Source organism: Narcine bancroftii, chromosome 1 (genome assembly GCF_036971445.1).
Source record: "Narcine bancroftii isolate sNarBan1 chromosome 1, sNarBan1.hap1, whole genome shotgun sequence".
In the NCBI taxonomy this organism is placed as follows: domain Eukaryota; kingdom Metazoa; phylum Chordata; class Chondrichthyes; order Torpediniformes; family Narcinidae; genus Narcine; species Narcine bancroftii.
In genome coordinates this window covers 378264317-378288126 of record NC_091469.1, presented here as the reverse complement: position 1 = coordinate 378288126, position 23810 = coordinate 378264317, and the positions used below count along the sequence as shown (strand labels likewise).

At 39.4% G+C, this 23810-nt stretch overlaps 1 protein-coding gene and 1 long non-coding RNA gene across 4 annotated transcripts in view; one reads left to right on the top strand and one right to left on the bottom strand.

Moving 5' to 3' along the window:
- dtnbp1a (dystrobrevin binding protein 1a) overlaps positions 1-23810 on the bottom strand; it is a 289385-nt gene that overhangs the window by 77819 nt on the left and 187756 nt on the right. The gene's annotated exons all lie outside the window — the stretch shown is intronic.
- On the top strand, positions 12533-22747 carry LOC138751306 (uncharacterized). Of its 2 annotated transcripts, none has more exons than XR_011349809.1 (3): positions 12533-12604; positions 14687-14783; positions 22077-22747. It is a non-coding gene; the product is annotated as an uncharacterized lncRNA (long non-coding RNA). The 2 variants fall into 2 exon arrangements; XR_011349810.1 differs by lacking the exon at positions 22077-22747 and adding an exon at positions 21743-21952.

Below are 23810 nucleotides of genomic sequence, written 5' to 3'. Positions count from 1 at the left end.
CACATTAATCTTTAATGGCAACTCTGTTAATATAGGTAGGGTGTCCTGTGGTTCACAAATCCAGGCATGAAGTTTGCTGCACTTTGTACCTCAGAGTTTTTGAAAATTTGTTGCATTACATCCAATTCTGCACATCACAGTCAAAAGATTGTGAGGGTCCTGGAAATGAGCATAGGAAAATAGTGCTAGAAACAAGGTGGGTGATAGAACGAGGGTGTAACTCCCCATCCCTCAGAAAGAGTTAAGACATAATTTGATGATTAATACAAGATAACAGGATTAGATGGGGTAAATAAAGAAGAGCTGCCCCCAATTAGTAGATGGTTATAGAACATGGGGAAACAGATTCAATGGGGACACATATGACAGGTGGGGAGAGGAGATAGAAGGTGAAGAAAATCATAAAATAAAAGCACATAATGTTTATGATCTGGAATTATTCACTGTGTAGCTGATTGAAACAACTAAAAGGAGAACCAGCTTGGTCCTTGTGAGAAATAAATTATGACCCTATGGAGGTACAACTGGGAAAAAGGGATGGGCAGCAGAAAGAATTGGAGCATATCTGAATAGTTACCTTCTGTACCATTACAATGAATATAGTCCATTCAGGGCCTCAAATAATTCCTCCACTTTGGGCATAGGATGTTCAGGTATTTGCATAGCCTGATTAACGGTGATTTTGTAATTTGGAAGTTTTCTCCCATAAAGGGACCAGTGAAATCTATGCAAACCCTGTGCCATTTCCATGGGTTAGCTTCAGCTTGAAGTGCTTAGGGTTGCATCACCTGACAAATGCAACATCTTCTCATTGTTTGTTCAAAATCGATGTCCACCAGATGTGCATAAGTGCTAAAGCTTTCATTCGAACTATCCCTGGGTGATTATTGTGGAGTTCTGATAACATGGCAGCCTGCCATTTCATTGCATCATGTATAATAAGGTTGCAGTTTGGGAGAAATAGCTTCAGCCTCAGGCCATCTATTTAATGTGAAATATAGGACCTTTGACAGTGTAGCTTCTTTCCATACTTCCTTGCTGATTGTATTTGCAGTAATTGGTAAGGAATTAAATTGTTCTTGATTAATAGCTGTAACTTCCGCCTTCCATTTAATTATCTCATCTTTATGTTCAGTTTCAGGGAGAGGTAAGTGAGATAGGGCACCAGTATGGCCGTTTTGTGTTGCAGGTTTATGTTTCAAATCATAATTATATGTGGCAAGCTGCGTGGCCCACCTTTGAATTTTTATTGCAGCTAGCACTGGAATTCCCTTTTTAGGGCCTAGAATCAAACCCAGTGGTTTGATGGCTGTTACTAAGGTAAACTTCCTACATATAAGTACTGGTGAAATCATTTGACACCAAATATTATGGTGAGCCATTCTTTTTCCAGGTGTGCATAATTACATTCATAAGTTGTCAAAGACTGGGAGGTATAAGCCACTGGTTATTCCCACTTTTCTGTCAACTGTGGCAACACTGCACCCCAGCCCACTGGCGAAGCAACCATTGCCAGGGTCACTTCCTTTTCTGGGTCGTAGTGGACAAGAACATTATCACTTGATGTCAATTGTTTCAAACAATTGACCGCATCACTCCTCTCTTCATTCCAGCACCATTTCTGCTCTTAACAAATGGTTCAGCAGGCTGCACAGCATTGATATATTTGAAATGTGCTTCCGATAATGGTTAATCAAACCCAGGAATAATTGCAATTCTGCTTTATTTGATGGGTAGGGTGCTTGGTGAATAGCCTCTGTAGTAGCTGTATCTATTCAGACTCCTTCACTATTAATTGTAAATCCTAAATATGTTACAGAAGGTACCAAAAATATACACTTGTCCTGGTACAGACAGACATTTACTTGTTGCAATCGGGTTAGGACCTTTTCCAGTTTTGATAGGTGCTGAGTCATCTCAATCTGTAATTATGATATAATTGAGGGAGCATCCCACATTTAGGCTGTGCAGCAATTTGTCCACGACAGACTGAAATATTGCTGGGGCTGCTGATATTCCATATGTTATTTGGGTAAAGATGAATAACCCCCAGTATTGACTGCCACATATTTCTTCGAGGCCTCATCCAATCCAATTTGGTGATGCACTTGGGATAAATCCAGTTTCGTGAATTTTTCCCCCTATTCAGGACCTGAAATAATTCTTCTTTGCAAAACCTGATTAACAGTGACTTTATAATCACCACAAATTTGGATTTCTCCATTGGTTTTTGGACTGGAATGATGGTAGCTGCCCAATCACTATATTGAATTCTTTCCAGGATTTCTTGGTTTTCCAATCAAATTCTGATTCAATCTTTCCTTTTATTGCAAACGGTACCATCCTGGGCTTATGGAACTTGGGTTCAATGTTAGATTTTAAGTGTAACTTCGCTTGGACTCCTTGGATTTTCTCAAGGCCTTTTCCAAAAATCGTCTGATAACGCTTAAGCATTTGCTCTAGTTTTGGCTTGGTCTCAACCTCTGTACATGCATTCATTACAAATCCAATTTCCATCCTATCTAGTTGGACGTGCAACAACCAGTTTCTTCCAAATAATGTCAGCCTCTTTGTGTCAATGATGTAGAAGGATAATCTTTTCGGTGTTGGCCCTTTATATTCAACGTTTACTTTGCATTTAAATTGGCCATCTCAAAACCCAAGGCTGTGTCATACGCAGAATTAATGGTTATATCTTTTATATTTCTTCTTTGGCTTGGCTTCGCGGACAAAGATTTATGGAGGGGGTAAAAAGTCCACGATCACTTAACTCACAGGTTTCTGACAATCCAAGTAATGCAGCCAAATATTTGCTTTCTGTTTTCTGAAATAAAATTTGTGTCTTTCTGCAATAACCAGTGGCTTTGGCCATAGATGCTTTCCTATTACAGCACACAACTCTGCAAAAGTTTTTGAATTTGATCTTTGAGGAGCTAATAGAGATTTCATCAGTTTAAATGTCTTGTTTCCCACTTGACTCAAACAGTGTCTGTTTTTTGCTCAAAACCAGTGTGTCATTAACATTGTGGGCAAGACGGTGTTGATCAAATCTTTTGACATAGTCATACCTGTATTCTTCTGAGTCCTCGAATTTTGAAAACTGCCCCTCCACCATTTTGTGTCGTAGTTTCTGCTTCTTTTCCTTTGTTCTCTGTGTTTGAACTTGTGGGGCTCACTGCTGTGGTAGCCTTGTGTTTCCTCTTTATAAACCTTCTCGCCGATGTTCAGAGCATAGAGCAAGTTCATTTCAATCCTCATCACCTATCTATTGTGTATTCTAGGAATAGAAATACACTAGCACATGGAGATGTGGTGCTTCATTCAATCTTCATTACTAAACTAAACTGATTCCCCACCTGACCTACATCCCCAGTACATTTTGAAGGATAGGAGGAAATCAGAGTACCCAGAGAAAACCCACACAGACATGGGGAGAATGTATAACTCCTTACAGACAGGCCAGGATTCAAACTCTGGTCCCAGTTGCTGGCACTGTAACAGCATTGCAGTTATACTAATCATACCGCCCAACATATGATCATGAACATTATGTAATTTTAGGGAAATCATTCTGTTTTCTTCGATTAATTGCTAGCAAGTATAAATCATAAACTAATGAGACTACCCTCCAAATTGAGTAAATTCCACAGATTTTCTGAGAGTACAAATAACATGATGTCATGTCAAAACTACTTTTACTGATTCGTTCATAGACTGTTGACACGCTAGGCAACGTCTGCAATTATTATCTATCCTGAGCTGCTGCTGAGCTGAGGATGCCTTACCAAATTGATGGGCATTTACAACAACCTGGTAGTCTCTTAATCATAATGGTAGTAGCTTTAGTTTTCAAATATAATTACTGGAATTTAAATTCTGCAGCAGCCACAGTGGGATTCAACTAGTGTCTTTGGAGCAAAGATCTAGCCAATGCAGATTCCATTAATCATAACACAAAGTTCAAAAATATCATCAGTCATGTCATACATGACATCACACAACCCTGAGATTCTTTTTCCTGCAGGTCAGGCAGAATTTATACTTATCAGTAGTGCACAAGGAAAACTCAAAGAAAGATATGTATACAAAAGAATGCAAAAAAATGTAAACAAACTGACTATGTAAATAAAAATAAATAAATACAGTAAAATTCCCATTATCCAGCACCTGTAGGGGTCGCATATGCTGGAAATGAGAATTTTATGGGGTTTTTTTTTGAAAATTTTATTTTTCATTTGCATCAATAGATACAATTCTTCATCATACAATGTAATAAAAATGATACAAAATGATATATATATATTTTTCTTTTTATCCCCCTCATTCCCCAAAAGAAAAAGAGAGAAAAAAGAAAAAACACTGAATTTATTTATCGTTCACTATTATTCTAGCCTGTACATATTAATTGGGAAGAGTGGGTGTTATGGACGATGTGGATAGACTCTTACTGATGAAATCCATATATGGTTTCCAAATTATAAAAATTCTCAGATTGATTCCTTAAATTATAAGTAATCTTTTCCAGTGGTATACAATTTTGAATTTCTGTATGCCATCTATCCAACCTTATAAAATTATCTGACTTCCATGTTACTGCCATATATTTCTGTGCCACTGCTATTGGGACATTCAAAAATTTTCATTGATATTTGTCTAACTTCAATTTAGTATCAGTGTCATATAAATCTCCAAGCAAAAATATTCTGGGATATTTTGATATCTGTATTTTCATAATTTGTTCCAATTATATATTCAAGTCTTCCCAAAATTTTCCCACTTTTTTTTTTACAAGAATAAACTGCATGTAATAAGGTTCCTGTTTCTTTGTTACATCTGGAACATTTGTCAGAAGAATTTGAATTAGTCCATGTAATTTATACAGAGTGCAGTATAATTGGTGTAAAAAATTATATTGTACCATTTGATATCTAACATTAAATGTATTAATTACACTCTCTTGGCACAATCTTGATCAGGCCTCATCATGAATTTGTATATTTATATCTTTTTTCCTTTTTTTGTAACTTATATAGTTTCTTTTTCTGCATTGTGTCTTCTAATTGTATATACATATTAGTAATACATTTCCCAATAATTGTATAAATTATTAAATACTCAAATGGGCTCTGTTCCAGAAGTTTAAAATGAAAATTTTATGGTTTATTGAAACTCACTCTTCCAATGATTAACAAATACACACCCCATTTAAACGACAAAAGACAGTGCAAAGTGTAAAGTAATCTGAAAAAAAAAATCAGTATTGTAGTCTTTAATTATGTATATTTCACTTGAATCAAGTAATTCCCATAATTTACAAAATTTAAATTCAAACCTTGGTCGCTGGCACTGTAAGTATTGTGCTAGCCGCTACAGAAACCACACTACCATCATAATTAATCCTCCCCCAAGTTTACAGATAAAGCCTTACTAAACACTAATAAAGACTCTTACAAGACAGGGATAGGGCGACACTTTGGAGAGGTGCCCCAGTGATGAGTAGCATTGGTGTATCTTCATCCTGGGCGTCACCATTTCATTTCAATGTAACTTTATTAAAATTTTATTCCAACAGCTGCTGTGTTCTGCTGGCTGAATGTTTTCTCTCATCTTCACCAAGGCAACCTGACTCATCTCCACGCAACAATCCCAGTCAGGCCCTCGGTGCACCTTTCTCATGCTGACAACCTGACTCACCTTGTGACAGAGTATTTAGAGGTAGTTTGGGAGGAACTGTTAGAGTAGCTTGCGCACACACATTTTAAAATACAGAATATTTGCAGGACTTTTGCAGAATCCTTTTCGCAGGAGGCAACAAAGTATCGACAGCAGCTTGCATGTGATCTCTGCAGGCAGAGGAGAAGGGTTTTACTCTCAGAGATGGAGGGTGTGAAACAGAGAGAGAGGAGACAGAAATCAGTTCCAGAAGGACAAGATGGCAAACTTTGGAAGGCTGCCTGGTCAAAGGAAACGACTGGTGGTCTGAAAGGTGATCTGAAAGAAAGAGGATCATCTGGAGAACCCTGAAGGGGGCAAGTTTCGTCAGCAAGACTGATTGAGAAGAAATCAGTTGTGGATGTCTTGGAAAAAGGAATCTCTCTCTGAAAACCAACAAGAACCCTCCTGAGTGGTAACCATTTGTCTGTTAAGCACCAAAGACTATGAACTTTGTTAATGCTAACTTCTGTGCACAGTACAAGAATTGCCTGCTACCAGTGAGATTGGACTGTGATCCAAAGAACTTTTTAAATCTTAAATATACATTACACACACCTGCACTTAGTATTAGAGGGGGGATTAAGTAGTTAGGTAGGTTAAGTAATAAGTTAAAGTTCAATTCTGTTTTCTTGTTCAAATGTAATTAAAAACAACTTTTGTTTAAGTATCCCTGTGTTGTAGTACATATCTATTGTTGCTGGTTTTTGGGGTCCTCTGGACTCCGTAACATTTTATGGGGCTCGTCATTTAGGATTTGAACATTGATTTATTAGTTGATTGGGTTTTTTTTTGCAAGCTATAGTGTCTGGAATTTTTGCAAGCTAACTTAAAGAGTGTGCCTGGAAAAACAGCAGCAATGGAAGTTGATACATTTTTGTTATGCTCTGTAACAACCTCCACACAAGTATTCTGTTCAAGCTCTCGGCACACCTTCCTTGCACTGACAAGCCAATTCACGTCCACATCATACGGAGCTTCTGCAGATTCCTGAGGAAATAGAGGTGCTGACGTGCTTTCTTCACGATGACTATGTACGTATGTTGGGTCCAGGAAATGTTCTCTGGGTTAACAACTCCCTGGAATTTATATTTGCTCACCCTCTCCCCCTCTGATCCCTCAATGATCACTGAATCATACACTTCTGGTTTTCCCTTTCTAAAATCTATAATCAGCTCCTTGGTTTTGGTGACGAGGTTGAAAGCACTCAGCCAAGTTTTCAATCTCCCTCCTGTATACTGACTCATCGTCCAAACAGTTCACTACTGTGATATCATGAGCAAATTTGTAAATGTAGTCGTATAGCCAAACAGTCGTAGATATAAAGCAAGTAGAGCAGGGGGCGAGGTATGCAGCCCTGTGGTGCTCGGGCACTAATGGAAAGTGTGGAAGATGTTCTTGCCCAATCTGCACTTATTGAGGTTGGTGGGGAAATCCACAGTGGGCATTAAGACCCAATTTGTTATCAAATTGAGGTGATGATTGTGTTGAATGCTGAAGTGCAGTCAATAAAGAGCATCCTGATTTATGCATTTTTGCTGTCCAGATGTTCCAGGGCTTTTAGTAGAGCCAATAAGATGGCATCTACTGTCGACCTGTTGCGGCAGTATACAAATTGGAATGGATTCATGTTGTCGCTAATACAGGAGCTGATATACTTCAACACCGGCCTCTCAAAAAACTACATTTAGTCAGGTTACCACTCTCATCCTAGGCAGTAGTACAACTGAAGCCTGTTTGAAACAGGTGAGAACTACATCCTGTCAGAATGAGATGCTTAAGATATCCATGAAAATATTAGACAGTTAGTCAGTGCAGGTTTTCAGTACTCAGCTGGGTACTCCGCCCAGGCTGGATGCTTTCCTAGGATTCACTCTCCTGAAGGCAGCCTGCATGTCATCTTTGGATCATCAGGGGAAAAGGGGGTGCGCATTGGGTCTTCCTTGTTGTGATGGTCAAATTGGGCATAGAAGTCACTGAGCTCATCTGGAAGAGAAGCTTTGGTGTCTCTTATTGCATTGGACTAGGTTTTGTAACAGATTACATCACTTGCACCCTGCCGCAGCTTTCAGGTTTCCTTTGTTGTTTCCATTCTCATTTGGAATATCCACTTAGTCCGGGAGATGGCTTTCCATAGGTTGTAATCCTTGTGTAGTGTTCTGGATCTCTGGTCTTAAATGCCTGTGATCTGGCTCTCAGCAGGTTCCTGAATTCATTGATTCATTGATCATCCAGGGTTTCTGGTTAGGAAAAACCCTGAACGATTTGGTGGGGGCACACTCATCCACAGCTGCTTTGATAAAGTCCGTAATGGCCCTGTTGTAATCATTTGGATCCTCAGCTGAATTCTTCAATCCCACCCAGTCCACTGCCGAGGCAGTCCTATTGCCATTCTTTAGCCTCCAACAAACCCTTTCTGGCTGTCATCATCTCCAGAGCCTCTCTTTTTATGCTCTATCTGTATGCAGGCAGAAGGAGCACCAGCAGGTGCTGGGACCTCTGGTATTCCATTATGCTCCATGTCTTCACTTTCAGATATAGTCTCCAGACACAAATGATGTCTCCAATTACCATGGTTAATTCTCAGTTATCCGCCCAAAGCACATGACCCAAATTCACTTGCACCTTTACCTTTAAAGTGTATTATAGTGGGCTGAACAATTTTTCTCCTTGGGACTGCCTCTATATTCCTCTTGTTTCTTCAGCTGTCCATGCAATCAATTTCCAATGAGATATTTGTTGGGTTAACATTCCCTAAAAATCTTTATCCCATTTTCAAAATAGACAATGCTTAATATCGACTCTGCTTTTATTTTCACAGGGTTTTAAAATTCATGGCTCAATCCACTGGACCAAAGAATTTATCCTTTCTGAGCCAAATGAGAACATAGAAATCTGCAGTACAGGCCTTTTGGCCAATAATGTTGCCTGACCTAATAACCTACTTTAACAACTGCCTAGAATTTTCATACCACATAACCCTCCATTTTTATCAGCTCCATGTACCTATTTAATAATCACTCAAAAGATCCTATTCTACCTGCCTCTACCACGTAGCACATCTTATGCACCCACCATTCTGAAAAATTTGCCTGCTACATCCCCTATACTTACTTGGAGCACCTTAAAACTATCCCCCCTCAAGTTTAAAACTATGCCCTCCTTTATTAGCTATTTCAGCCGCGGGGAAAAAGCCTCTGGTCTTCTGCAAAATTAATGCCTCACATCATTTTGTATGACTATAACAGGTCATCCCTCATCTTCCATTGCTCCAAAGACCAAGTTTACTCACCCCTTCCTTACAAGGAATGATCTACATTCCAGGCAGCATCCTTGTAAATCTCATCTGCACTATGTTATGATGTGACCAGTACTGAACACAATATTCCACATGGAGTCTAACTAAGGTCTTATTTAGCTGGAACATTACCTCAAGGCTCTTGAACTGGATCCCATAGTTAATGAAGGCTAATACACTTTCTTACTAATACCATCAACAGTGGGCACGAGCTTTGAATGTCCTATGAACCCCAAGATCTCTCGATTTGTCCACACTACTCAGAGTCTTCGCATTAACATTGTATTCTGCCTTTATATTTGACCTAACTAAACCATTTTACGTATTTCTGGGTTAAACTCCATGCGCCACTTCTCAGCCCAGCTTTGCATCCTAGCATCCTGCAACCCTCCAGACTATCCAAAACACTGACATCTTTCAGGTCATCTGCATGCTTACTAGCCCATCCTTCCACTTCCTCACCCAGGCCATTTATAAAAATCACAAAGGGTGGGGTCCCAGAATAGATCCCTAGTCACCGACCTCCGTGCAGAATACAAACCATCTACAACCACCCTCTGTCTTCTCAGGGCAAGCCTATTCTGTATTCAGAAAGCACCTTGCATGGGGAACATTAACATATGCCTTACTGAAATCCAATTACACCCACTGCTTAACCTTCAACAATGTTCTTCGTTACATATAAATATTATTAGGTTTCAGATTTATTGTCAGGGTGTATATGGCATCACATGGTGATTCTTTTTCTTGCGGGCGAGGCAGAATTACCTCTTAATGATAGAGCAAAAAAAAACTGTACTCGACGTACACATGTAAACAAATAAAGAAATATAAACAAACTGTGCAATACAGAAATAAAAAAATAAAGTGCATAAGTAAGAGTCCTTAAATGAATCCCTGATTGAGTTTATTGTTGAAGAGTCTGATGGTGGATAGGTAGCAATTGTTCCTGACCTAGTGGTGCAAGTCTTGTGGCACCTCTTTCCTGAAGGTAGCAGCGAGAAAAGAGCATATGCTATGTGGTGTGGATACTTGATGATTGCTGCTGCTCTCCAATGTCAATATTCCCAATAGATGTTCTCAATGGGGGGGAGGGTTTTGTGATGTCCTGGGCTGTGTCCACTATCACTAACAATACTCAGGGGTGTTGGTGCCCCCAAATCAGGCCATGATGCAGCTAGTTAGGACACTTTCCACCACACATCTGCAGAAATTTGCCAGGGTTTCCAATGTCATACCTTCCCATTTAATTACATCTCCCTTTTGAAATACTGAATTAGATCAAACAGCACAGAACTTTTTAACCCAGAGGTATTGTATTACAACCTGAAAATATATTATAGAAAGTAAACCAGGCCATCTCATTAGTCTATGGGTATTATAAAAACCAAACAACAACGTAACAAGAACATCAATCTGGCTGTTTTATATGAATACATCAAGCTAATACAATTTTTTTTTAAAAGTATAGGAGTCTCAAAAATTTCAACACCAAAATGTTTCCACACATAGCATCATTTTAAGTGCAATTTTATAGAAATTGGCAATCTCACAATATTTTCTTTTGAGAATACCTCTTTCCACAATTTCTTACCTCAAGCCATGAGTGTCAAGTAATGCCAGACTCAGTCCCCTTGTTTCCCTCTCTCTACTCTCCCCCCCACCCCCTTCCAGATACGAATCTGGAAAGGAAATGGGAGAATACTGATTTAAAAAAAAACATTAACAGGACCAGCAATGTGCTAGGAAGAATGTGAGGAGGGTTCAGTGCACACAATTTAGGTAGGTCCTTCCCTCTATGATTATTTTATAGCTTTTACATTACTGTAAAGTACTTATTGATCTACTGTAGCATTGCATATTGAAATGAGATCTGTGCTGCTATAGATGAAGGAAAGTTAGAAAGCCAGAATAATTGGAATATGTCTACAGAGATAATAATATGGCCACTACCTTGAAGTTACAACCTTGCTGTATTCCAAATTATGAATTAAAAGATGAATTGATTGAAACACAAGTACTTATTTGTAAAACACATAGCTGGAAAGGAGTGTTCTGTGAATGAACATCAATGAATCCGTCACGATAAAAATTTCCACCAAGCTTTTCATTTTGATAAATTTCTTTGGCTTTAAAGAGAAAGCAGAATCTCGGGTGTTAGCCAGGAAATCATCTGCTAGATTAAGGAAGACATGAATTTATATATTACTAGTTTACACAGCCATATTATCAAACTACAAAGAGCAAGTTCTGATGAACCATATCAACATCTAACATCTAAAAAAGTTGCAAAATAATATGTGTGTCAGTGTATTAATGGATGATTACTCTTTGTTTTTAAAAAAAAAACTAACTCTTAGTCTGAGCAAACCCAGCAGTAATTTGTATTTAAAGATTTTTCTTAAAAGGTAATACCGGATGAGATCACATGGAAGAACACATTTGTCAGTTTTCTGCCTGACTGCCTTTTGCGTCTATCTCTTGATCATTCTAAGGTGGTGATGCAGTCTTGAACCGTTCCTAAAACCCTGTTAGTCCTCCAGGACAGTGTCTGCATAAAAGCTATAAGTAGGCACTTGCATTCTTCAGCATAAAGGAAAAACCTTCAAGTATGTTTTGAATTATTAATTTGTCAATCCCGCACCAATCAAGTTGCAATCTTGATAGGTAGATAATCTCTCCAAAGTACCACTGAAGGTCCAGCCTGCAACTTCAAAACAGATGTGATACTCTGACTGCCCCAAAAAATACATATCTGTACATCTGTTGTGATTTCTGTAGCACAAACCTTGAGTGACAATTCCTAACTTGGGACCAGGTGGCACACAGTGTTCGTGATGTGATCGTCTAGGCCATGGTAAAAGGACAAACTAGAAGAGGCTCATTTTTTTATGGGTAGCAGGCCCAAGCAAGGCAATCGATGTTAATGGCTGTTGACTGAACAAATTTATCAGTAAAAGTTTTTGTTTTTCATAACTGCTTAAGACTATCTGCAAATTCTGCTGGTTCCTCCAAACAACTAACTTCCCTTTCAGCCCAGTTCTCTCTTCTTGGTATATCTACTTTGTTTGGATTCAGAAGCACAGCAATCAAATTTATGAGTAAAACCTAATTAAGAAGTGCAGAAGCTACAGAAAAAGGCAAATGCAAAAGAAAGTGAAATACACTCAATGGCCAGAGTTATGGCAGATGAAATTTAATTCACATTCTTCTACAAGCTCCAGAAATGGTGTTGAAAGAGATCTGGGAGGTTAGAGTAGATCTGATACTAAACAAGTGCAATCAAAACAAACAAAAACTGACAGAGCCAACAGAAGGTTGAAGTACAATCGGTCAAATTATGTTAGTGAGAAACATTCATGTCTGGAGATATTCTATGACCTATGCACAGTCAAATACCAGTTCAAGATTTAAAGGGTAGATGCAAGCACGTCGGCAGCCCATTCTACTACCTGACTCAATAGTGACCTCACTAGTAGAATTGTGACCAGAAGAATGTGTCCAGGTGCAGCTCACATCTGACTCAGCTTTACATCATAGAGGTTTAGTAATATGAACAGTGAACTCACATTCACCCCATCAAATTTGAAAGAGGTATCTGCAATGCTTTAAATGATTTATTAATGTTTTACATTTGTTTTTTTTTAAATCACATGAAAACTATTTAACTAGATTTAAATATAATACACAAATGTGCTAGAGAAATTCAGCAGGTCATGAGGCATCCACAGAAAGCAAAGGGTAACTAACATTTCAGGCCTAGGCGAAAAAAACTCATCAGATCACGCAGCGGCCAAAGGAAGCAAAAGGTAATCAACATTTCAAGCCTGTCCCCAGCCTACCTGCTGAGTTTCTCCAGCATGTTTGGGTATTGCACGACCCCAGGTTCTGCAGAATTTCTTGTTTCACTCCAAGTAGATTTAAATGTCTCAATCAGATAAATTTAAAAATTGTAAAGCCTTGGATCTCAGTGGCAGTGCCTCTGAAACTGCACCAAGGGCTTACCCTCCACCTGGAACCTATTCCACTTCACAGGTATGGCAAGTCAGTTTCCTTGGTCCTCCAGATCCATAAAAGGTAAATTATGCGCAGACTGTGGGTAATGAGTCTAGGTCCACCAATAACCAGACAGCTGGGTTGGTGCTAAATTTTGGATGATTCAGTCAATTCTCTAATAACTGCCATACAGGCACATGTACAGTCAAAACAATCTTCCTCCTGCCACTACAAGTTATCCATACAGTTCCACTGACTCGGAAATTCTTATTTTAGTACTCTTAGGCTTCTTGGATTGATACTTAATCTTCTGTTCTGCCACTTTTGAACCATATCCATTGACCTTGTCATGAGATGGTTCTTTAATTTAAAATGAATAGAAAAGCTCAACTTTAATAAAAACTTACCCTTTAATTTGTCCATGGTGGCTTAATACCTGCCTTGTGACAGGGAAGATATAGAAGAGAATAAGGTGGAGGGACTTGTAAACATCTGTTACAATTTTACAGAAACATATCAGAATAACCAATTCAGATGGAATAAATGGAAAACAAATACTGACAGATTTTTTGGTAAGGAAGATTAACATGAATCAAGTTTATTTCAGCTTTCATTTATAAAATAATTAATCACCTGCAGACAGAAAAAATCAGTGAATTAAACGCCATTAAAATAATGAAGATACAGTACAACTCCAATTATCCAAAATCAGATTCTCCAAAGGCCTCATTTATCCAAATTTTAATTTTTTTTTCAGATAAACGAGGATACTTGAAATCCTCATTTATCTGAAATATTTTTTGGAGCTAAACTGACCGGGAACATCGGGTTCCCTGCAGGACCTCAGGCTCCTGGCACTGGCAGCAGCGGGCTTCGGGCTCCCAGCACTGGCAGCAGCGGGCCTCGGGCTCCCGGCACTGGCAGCAGAGGGCCTCAGGCTCCCGGCACTGGCAGCAGAGGGCCTCAGGCTCCCGGCACTGGCAGCAGAGGGCCTCAGGCTCCCGGCACTGGCAGCAGCAGGCCTCGGGCTCCCAGCACTGGCAGCAGAGGGCCTCAGGCTCCCGGCACTGGCAGCAGCGGGCCTCGGGCTCCCAGCACTGGCAGCAGAGGGCCTCAGGCTCCCGGCACTGGCAGCAGCAGGCCTCGGGTTCCTGGGTAGAAGCAGGACTCTCAGGCTCCTGGCACAAAGAGGGCCTCAGTGGGGAAGTGTCAGTGATCAGCAGTGGCCAGTTTTTTTTTGTGAGAATTAAACTTTATTTTAATACTTAAAAAGCCTTACCTTGTTGTTTGTTGTTGTATAAAAACTGTTACAAGTGATTTGCTATCACTACTGGGCCGTTTTTAAAATATGACCAGTTCTCCAAAAAAAAACATTTATCTGAAATGGGCCCAGTCCCAACCATTTTGGATAATCGGAGTTGTACTGTATTACTGTACTTATTTTATTACCTCACATTGGTGTCAACATGACAAAAGCTAAGTATGAACATTGCTGGAAGTCTGACCTAAAAACAAACTGCAAGAAAAACTTGATCAAGCAAAATCTGTGGAGAGAAAAATACGGTTCGTCAAAATCAAATCTAGGAATCTAGGAATAGTTTTAAAATTGGAATCTCTAAATATTCCAAGCCCTGATGAAAGGTCATCTCTGACTTGCTGATTATTTCTGATATTTTCTAGTTTCAGTTCATATGTCCAGCATCTGCAGCATTTTGCTTTTGTATTCAGTACTAATTTCTTGGACAAAGGACTATACAAGAGAAGTGAATTTATGAAGGTAAATGATGAGTGAAGTAGTACACTATTCTGGTGAAGGAGAGTAACAGATGTATCTACCAGTAATTATAGAATTGATTTCAACCCTGACAAGTGACAGTGGGGCAGAATTTTTCGTTTCAGTTACAAAATGGGATAAATAACACTGTGATCCAATTATAATGACTAAATTATAGCTGAAATGTCCAAATAAAATTCAAACAACAAGTATGATTATTTATGACTATATGCATTGACTTAGCAAGTTAACATAGCTGTCATATCTAATGACAGCTAGATGCGCAATTTGGCTTCAGACTTACAGTGAGTGACATAAGTGTTTCCCCTTAGGGTAGTGCAGTTCCTTTCTGAGTACTTTTACTAATAGATGGCATCAGAAACAAAACTACCAATCCAATTCAAAATGGCAGGTTTTAAGGGGCAGCGCAGTTAGCATAGCAGTAAGCCCAATGCCTTTACAGTTCCAGCAATTAGGATTGGGGTTAGAATCCCACGCTGTCTGTATGTGGTTTGTACGGTCTCCCCATGTCTGTGTGGGTTTGCCCTGGGGGCTCCGGTTTCCTCCCACCGTTCGAAACGTACTGGGGGGTTTAAGTTAATTGGGTGTAAATTGGGTGGCACGTACTCGTGGGCCGAAATGGCCTGTTACCATCCTGTATGTCTAAATTTAAATAAAAATGACAAAACTAAGAATACTTTGCATCACAAGGGTATGATCATTTTCTCATCACTATAAAGATAAGTACAAAGCCTTTTCTCTAAAACAGTTCAAGCTACTAAGTAAAATAGAAACCGCTTTGTTTGTATCACAAGGCAACAGTCATCACGATGCCTTTATTACGGGAAAAACAGGCACCAAAAAAAATATTCAGCAAAACAATTTAAAGCAGTAAAACGCAGCACCAAGTATACAAAGATAAAACAAAACATTTCTAAATATATGCAGAAATGAAAAGTTATCAAAATTAACAGTGAGACTTAGAGTTAGGTAAATATAACAGCTTTAAGTATTGCCATGATGAAACAACTAGAGAATGTTTCTTACAGGGAACAAAAGAAATAAGTTGAATCTTGGTCATAAACATAAAGGCAGCTCTATAGTAATATGACTGGAGTTGAATAACCATGGATCTCGGGTGAAAGCCACCGAGTTACCTGAAGCAATAGAGCAATAAGAATAGCAATCCTTCAGGTTCAAAGCAAATTAGTTACTTGTGAAGGAATATTGATTTTGCTTTACTTTTTAAAAACAAGTATTTAAATTCTCATTTTTCCTGTCCCTACGGAGTATGGCAAACATCTCAAGCAGTTATTAATATTGTTTGTTAAACTATATAATCAATTCTCCAAGCTTGGGTTCCTAAACATTTACTCAAAGTTTACCTCATCTTCCAATAACCAAACTGGTGCATGCAGATTGCGCAAATTTAGGAATGTGGTAGTTACTCAATTTTAAGGTGGATATTTATCCAACTGAACAACGTGTAAAATAGAATATCGTTCTCAATGATGTAATACTCAAATCTCATTCTTTGTATGTATTGGCACCCTTAAAGAAGTATAGTTTATTCACAGAGGTATAGTTTTAGAACTGATTAAACTAGCTTCAAACACTACCTCTTGTGATGTCTGGACATCCAAAAGAACTAACAGCAACTTAATATGTTGCTGGAGGTATTTGTTTAATTTAGGAAAAATGACACCTTGTGCCCACCAAACCATAATGAAATAACAACAAGAGGACCTGCTTTAGTGATGCCATTGAACATTATTCTCCAAGTCCTCTTCATCGGGATACTATTGGATCTTTAGCATCTAATAAAAGGCAGTTTCACTTTTCACAAAACAAAACATACAAAACACAAGATTGGAGAATCACTAAAAGTGGTTCACAAAGTTTTCACAGTATGGATTCCAACCCCCTATCCTGAAAAGTGCTTAAACCTTTGTACACAAATGTATGAACCCAAACCTTCCCATTTAAAGGTCATCATCATCAAAAGATTTGAAGCTGATATAGCTCTTTACACACAATTAAATTACTTTTCAATCAAGGAACATGCAACCACCAGTTCCTCTGCTATCGTGGGCAGTTTATATAATGATCATTAAAGTGTAAACAGCACTTTTATCAATTAATTCAAAATTCAATTTTCTGCACTCCTTTCACAATACTCTACAATCCTTCTTCACTCTAAAGATTCTACATCTGCTTCCAAACAAATGAAATACTGCCATTGTAACATTGATTTGCTGAATTCATGCCATTATGGATATTTCCAAACTGCTATTCTAAGTAGATCAATTTGTACTGGCAGCATTACCAAGATTTTATAATAGACTAGAATTGAAAATAGATTTTGTTACATAACACATAAATTTGTATACAAATATTTACTTATATCAGTAACATACAATAACGCATGAATTGAGTAGAAGCATTAAGTAATTTGTTCTGATTAAATACGCTTTTTTTTCCCAAATAGCACAAATTATTATCCAGGTATACTGATGTTAAACATAACAGTCTCCTCCATGTTCCTGTTCTTATAAAGTCTCAAACAGCCTTGTTACCAGATCAAGGTTTAACACCCGCAGCAAAATTTGGCATAATTGAATAATTTAACCTACGGGAGTTCCTTTCACTGGTCTCCGCAGATCCTGGAGCTGACATTACTGCAGGAAGCAATGTAACCAGAAGCACTGCATTGAACGAATCAAAACCTTAGATAAAAAGCTGCTTTTGCAATCTGCATCTTCAAAATTTAAAAAAAACAAATACAGCGAGACTGTGGCTGTCAGACCAAGCTCAAAACACTGAACTGTCAGTTCTCCACTGCTCAAGCAGAAGAACACCCAAAGTCTAAATGTGATTTGCAGGATACACAGTCGTGGCTGGCATACACTCTGGAATATACCACAACTGTTTTAAAGGGTAGGGATTTACGACTGATATTATGTAATCAATCACAAAGGAACCTAAATTTACAATTTAACTGACAGCATATATCAAGATTCTAATTTATAAATTACATTAGAATAAAATGTGCTCAAATTAATACAGAATTCCATTCATTGTTCAACTGAAATTAATTGAATACACATCATCAGTACAGATTTCTTGTGCTCCAGTCTGAATGCTTATAGGCTGATTTGAATGCAACAAAATCCTGCCTGCAATTGTAATGTTTAACAGAGTATCAGATTCAAACATGGGTTAATATACTATACATAGTTTTAGCCCTTCAATTATATTTAGCAGCACATCAACGTACAAAAAGATGGCAATATTAAAATCACCTCTTTGTACTCAAATGTTAATAGTTTTAGAAATTGTTGAAAGCATTCTCCATTTTTCTATTTTAAGTTACATTGGGTAACACAGCCTTAAAGAAATATAGTTTATTCACAGAGGTATAGTTTTAGAACTGATTAAACTAGCTTCAAATACTACCTCTTGTGATGTCTGGACATCCAAAAGAACTAACAGCAACTTAATATGTTGCTGGAGGTATTTGTTTAATTTAGGAAAAGTGACACTTTGTGCACACCAAACCATAATGAAATACAGGTACACAACCCTTTATCTGGACATCTAAAATCCGAAAAGCTCCAAAATCTGGCAAGTGAGGAGTGAGGCGGCAGCACGAGTCGGGCAGGCAAGGGGAAGAGACCGGCAGAACAAGTCGGGTGGGCAAGAGACCAGCAGAGCAAGTCGAGTGGCCGAGAAGTCGGCAGCATGAGTTGGGCGGGCGAGGGGGAGGTGACCAGCAGCACGAGTCGGGTAGCCGGGAGACCAACAGTGCGAGTCAGACGGGCGAGGGGGGGAGACCGGCAGTACGTCTCGGGTGGGTGAGGGGGTGGTAGGCCGGCAGCGCAAGTCGGCGGGCAAGGGGGAGAGACCGGCAGTGCGAATTGGGTGGGCAAGAGACCGGCAGTGCGAGTCGGGCAGGAAAGGGGGGGGAGACTGGCAACGCGAGTTGGGCAGCCAGGAGACCAACAGCACGAGTCAGGCAGGCAAGGGGGGGGAGACCGACAGCACGAGTTGGGTGGACGAGGGGGTGGTAGGCCGGCAGCACAAGTCGGCGGGCAAGGGGGAGAGACCAGCAGCGCGAGTCGGGCGGGCAAGGGGGAGAGATCGGCAGTGCGAATCGGGTGGGCAAGAGACCGGCAGTGCGAGTCGGGCAGGTGAGGGGAGCAGACCGGCAACGCAAGTGGGGTGGCCAGGAGACCAGCAGCACGAGTCAGGCGGGCAAGGGGGGGAGACCGGCAGCACGAGTCGGGCGGGCGAGGTGGGGAGTAGGTCGGCAGCGCAAGTTGGCAGGCGAGGGGGGAGAACGGCAGCACCAGTTGGGCGGCCGAGAGACTGGCAGCGTGAGTCGGGCAGGCGAGGTGGGGTGGGGGGAGACGGCAGGGCGACTAGAAGGGGGTGGGGATGGATACGGCAGCACAATTCAGGTGGGCTTAAATCTGGCTTTCCGAAATCCAGAAAAGTCTGAAATTCAGAACACACTGTCCCCCAAGGGTTCCGGATAAAAGATTGTGTACCTGTAATAACAAGAGGACCTGATTTAGTAATGCCATTGAACATTACTCTCCAAATCCTCTTCATTGGGATACTATTGGATCTTTGGCATCTAATTAAAGCAGCAGATAAAACTTCAGTTTCACTTTTCACAAAACAAAACAAACGAAACACAAGGTTGGAGAACCACCAAAAGTTATCATGTCGAGACCATTGCAGCGTTAATGGTGCGTTTGTACCTTCTCTCTCTGAATCCACATGGGATTCCTCTGGATGCTCTGGCTTCCTCTCACATGCCAAAGACCTGCTGATTGCTATATTAGTAGGCCTCTAAAATTACCCCACTTTGTCTTTGGGAGGCAGAAGAATAAGCAGTGTTAATGGACATTTGAGAAAGAACAGGTTACAATATAAATTAATGAGGCAATCAGATTGTTCTGAAATGGACTGAATAATGCGAAGAGAAAATAACTAAAGAAGCTTTCATTAAACAATAAATTATGAAAACTATGGACTCCATATTTGCAGCAAAAGTGGTGGTGTTTGTCAGCAATGAAGAAAGATGCTCAGAAGGATGTAATGATCTAGATTTCACCTTTATCAATACAGTATTAATTCCAATCCAGCATCAACTATAGATATCTCTGGCACCCAAAAGAAAACAGGAACCAACAGGCTTTATCAATCATTTTTTAATTACAATGCATTAACATTAAGTCATAGGAGTAGAACATTGATCTCTTCAGCCCTTTGCAATGTCCCATAAAACCATGAGTAAGGACCCAGATATGCACATTGGTTACTTTCTCATATTCTTGAGTGGCCGTAACAATTTTTTAAAAGTGTGTTGCACACTTGGGTGTAGTTTCTAACCTCACTCTTAAAAGGCATGTCTCTAAATTTAACATTTTATTCCTAATTCTGATTCCTCCAACCAGCAGAAAGATGGTAATTTAGAATGATGCTCGTCCATATTAGATCTGATCCTACATCAGTTATCATTTGCAGGCACAGTGAGCGTAGCGGTTAGTGTGACACTAGTACAGCACTGGTGACTCAAGTTTGAATTCTGCACTGTGTGAAAGGAGTTTGTAAATTCTCCCCATTTTTGCATGGATTTTCCCTTGGTGCTCTGGTTTCCTCCCACCCTCCAAATTTATGGGGTTGTAGGTTCATTTGGGTGTGATTGGGTGGCAAGGGTTTAAATGGCCAGAATCAGCTTCCACTGTGCTGTAAATAAAAAATTTTAAAATTAAGAAGTATTGAATTTTGGACACTTGCCTGATAATGAACTAATTAAATTATTTTTAAACTGTAAGTAATGCTAGAACTCTATGACATCAAAAGAAGCTATTCAAAATGAAATAAATGAGACAAGAACAAGAGTGGCATGGTTAGCACAACGCTATTACAGAGCCAGTGAGCTGGGTTCAAATCCAGAATGTGTCTGTAAGGAGTTTATATATTATCCCTGTGACCACTGGGAGCTCTAGTTTACTCCCACCCTTCAAAAAAAAAGGGATTTGTAAGTTAATTGGTGCATTTGGTCAGCCTGGGCCCATGGGCAGGAAGGGCCTGACACTGGGTTGCAAGTCTAAATTTAAAAAAAAGAGAGAGATCCAGAAAAGGGCAGTGTCTGAAATGGTCCAAGAGAACTTAAAAAGGGTGATGCTGTTGTCGTCTATCAGACTGGCCCCCATCTTGTAGAGGCCAGACAGCAACTCCTGGATACCTCCTACTGCCTTCCCCAGCTCATATCCCACCACACCAGGCCACTGCCTGTCGCACCTGTGGCAGATCTCCCCTCCAACACCATCTCTAACCCAAAATCCATAAACAGGATGCCCTGGTAGGCACATTGTCTCTGCCTGTTTTTGACTACTGAACTTCAAAGTTCAAAGCTCTAATTTATCTCATCATACATTGAGTACAAACCTGCCTCCCCTTGTCCGGTCCCTTTCCACCTACATCCAGGACACCTCACGACCTCCACCATTTTGACAATTTCCAATTCCCTGGCATCTAACACCTCAACCTTCACTTTGGATATCCACTCTTTTTCTCCCTTGATACCCCATCAGAAAGGCTCCACTTTTTACTGAAAAAAGATCCAATGGTTCCCCTCCACCAACACTTTCATCCACCTGGCAAAACATGAAGAACCTGTCTTTTGACTCCTCTCACTTCCTACTAGCTAAGGGCAGATGTCCTGACTATACCCCTCTTTTTATTTGCCAGATGGAATAGTCCACGTTCCAAATCTTTCCTGGTACCACATCCAATTCTTCCTCCATTACGACAACTGCAATGGTGCCACTTCCTGTTTTTTTGGTCTATATAATGACAAAGATTTTCCAACAAGGTTGTAGCACAGTAATGTATTTTGTATTGATTTATTGTTGACTTTCTCTTAATGATCATTTTTCCTGTTATAGTAGGGAGGAGAGAAAGAATTTCAAAGAAGTTAAAACAGCCTGGTTTATTTTCAAACAGTGGAATGGAAGTCAAGGTGCAGCTTTTGAGTTCATTCTTCAGTTGCACAAGTCACCTCTGGTTCTCTTGAGGGACAATTTTGTTGTTAAAATGGAGTATATTAGAAGTCCCATCGTTTACGTGGAAAAAAATTGGAAAGAATTAAACAGTTTGCCTTGTATTTAGATTTTTTAATGATTTGGCTGAAATTTGCATTAATTCAACATTTCATTAAGTTGTAGAGAATGAAGGAAAGATCCTCAAACTGAACTATTAGTTCTATTTCTCTTTCTATAGATATTGCCTAATATGCTGAATGTTACCAGCATTTTCTATTTTTGTTTCATGGATCTGTGACTTGACTGGGATGCCTGGTATGAAGTGACTCTTCAAGACGTCACAGAATGTTCCCAATTCTTTGATTTAATGGAGCAACAGAAAGATAAAAAGACAGTAAAATGACAAATGATGAAACCGGAGGATAATAGCTATCTGCTTTCTCTTTGGCATCATCCCAGCTTTGTTCAAGTTTATTTCTGCTGCTAAAATTTTGAACGAGGACAACTATTTGTCTGAAAGCCTAATGGATTTCCAGCCTCAAGGCAAACGTTACAGTGTAGTCAAATACAAAAATAGTTACATCATTCCTTCTTCGGTTAGGCCTCATCAGAGTGCTACACTTCGATCTGTGCGCAACACATTTTTATCACAATGTCAAATATTACCAACATTTTCTATTTTCATTTTCAATTTCCAGCATCTGAAGGATTTTGCTTGACATACCAAAATGATGCTTGACTAAACGAGGACAGACTCTGTATACAAGGCTAAGGGTGCATCTGAATGACATGTTATAAACTACTAAATTCTAAGTGTTTGATAGAATACATAGAAATCACTTCCCCTACTGGAAATCTCCTGAGCAAATGGATAGGATCTGATAATTAAAACTAGACAATTCAGAAATATTATCAGTTCTGCCTTCTATTTTTTCTAATATATTGGAAATTGGAAATTAGAAACTGGTATTGGAAACATTCAGACCATAGGTACTTAAAACTAAGCAATTTCTGCGACCTTCCACCCTAGTAGTCCGTCCCCCTTTGTTTTCTCATCCCATCCACAATCCACTACTTTGCACATCTAAATAATCCTTGCTTTGAAGTTCATTGATCTGAAACATCTTTTTCAAAGAAGCTGCTTTACCTGTTACTTCCAGCATTATTTTAATTCAAACGACAACAGCTGCAGTTTTTTTGATATAACTGAACAGAAATCTACCTGCATCTAAGGACTGTTAACAATTAAATAATTAATAGCGTTATCTGCTAATATCCAGGCAACATCTGACAAAATTAATACAAAATAATGCAACGTTGAAAAAAAAACACAGCAGGAGTGCATTTTAAATTTTTTTAAAGTGATTTAAGATTCATCAATTAAATGGATCTGATTGATTTTAAAACCATAAGGTTATGCAAATCATTTTTAAAACTGTTGCTTATCAATTTTAAAAGATGCCCCAAAATGCAAGTTTATTCATTATAAAGTTGTGACACATTATGAACAAAACAGAAATTAGTCAATGCATCTTTTCTAGTCTCCTTCTAGACAAAAATTCTGGATCAATTTTCCAAAGGCAGAAAACTCAGATACGACATTTTCTTCTAGAGAGTACATAGGGATAGAAAAACTAAAATGTGGTATCTAACAAAGCTCTTCATTCAGCACCTTCGCTCTGACCGCTGCAATAGTGGGTACCCCCCCCCCACCCCCGTGGCCAACCATTGTTCTTCAATTCCATGCCCCATGCCCACACCAACAAGTCTGTCCATGGCCTCACGTACTGCTAAACCAAGGCCACCTGTAAATTTGAGGAACAAGACAATATTTTGTCTCCCCATCCAGATGACATTAATATTGAGTTCTTCAGTTTCCATTAGGCCCCGCCCCTAACTCGCTCTCTTTCCCTATCCTTTTGCCTCCTTTCCTCCAGCACTCTACCCCCTTACATCTCTATTCAGAGAGCTA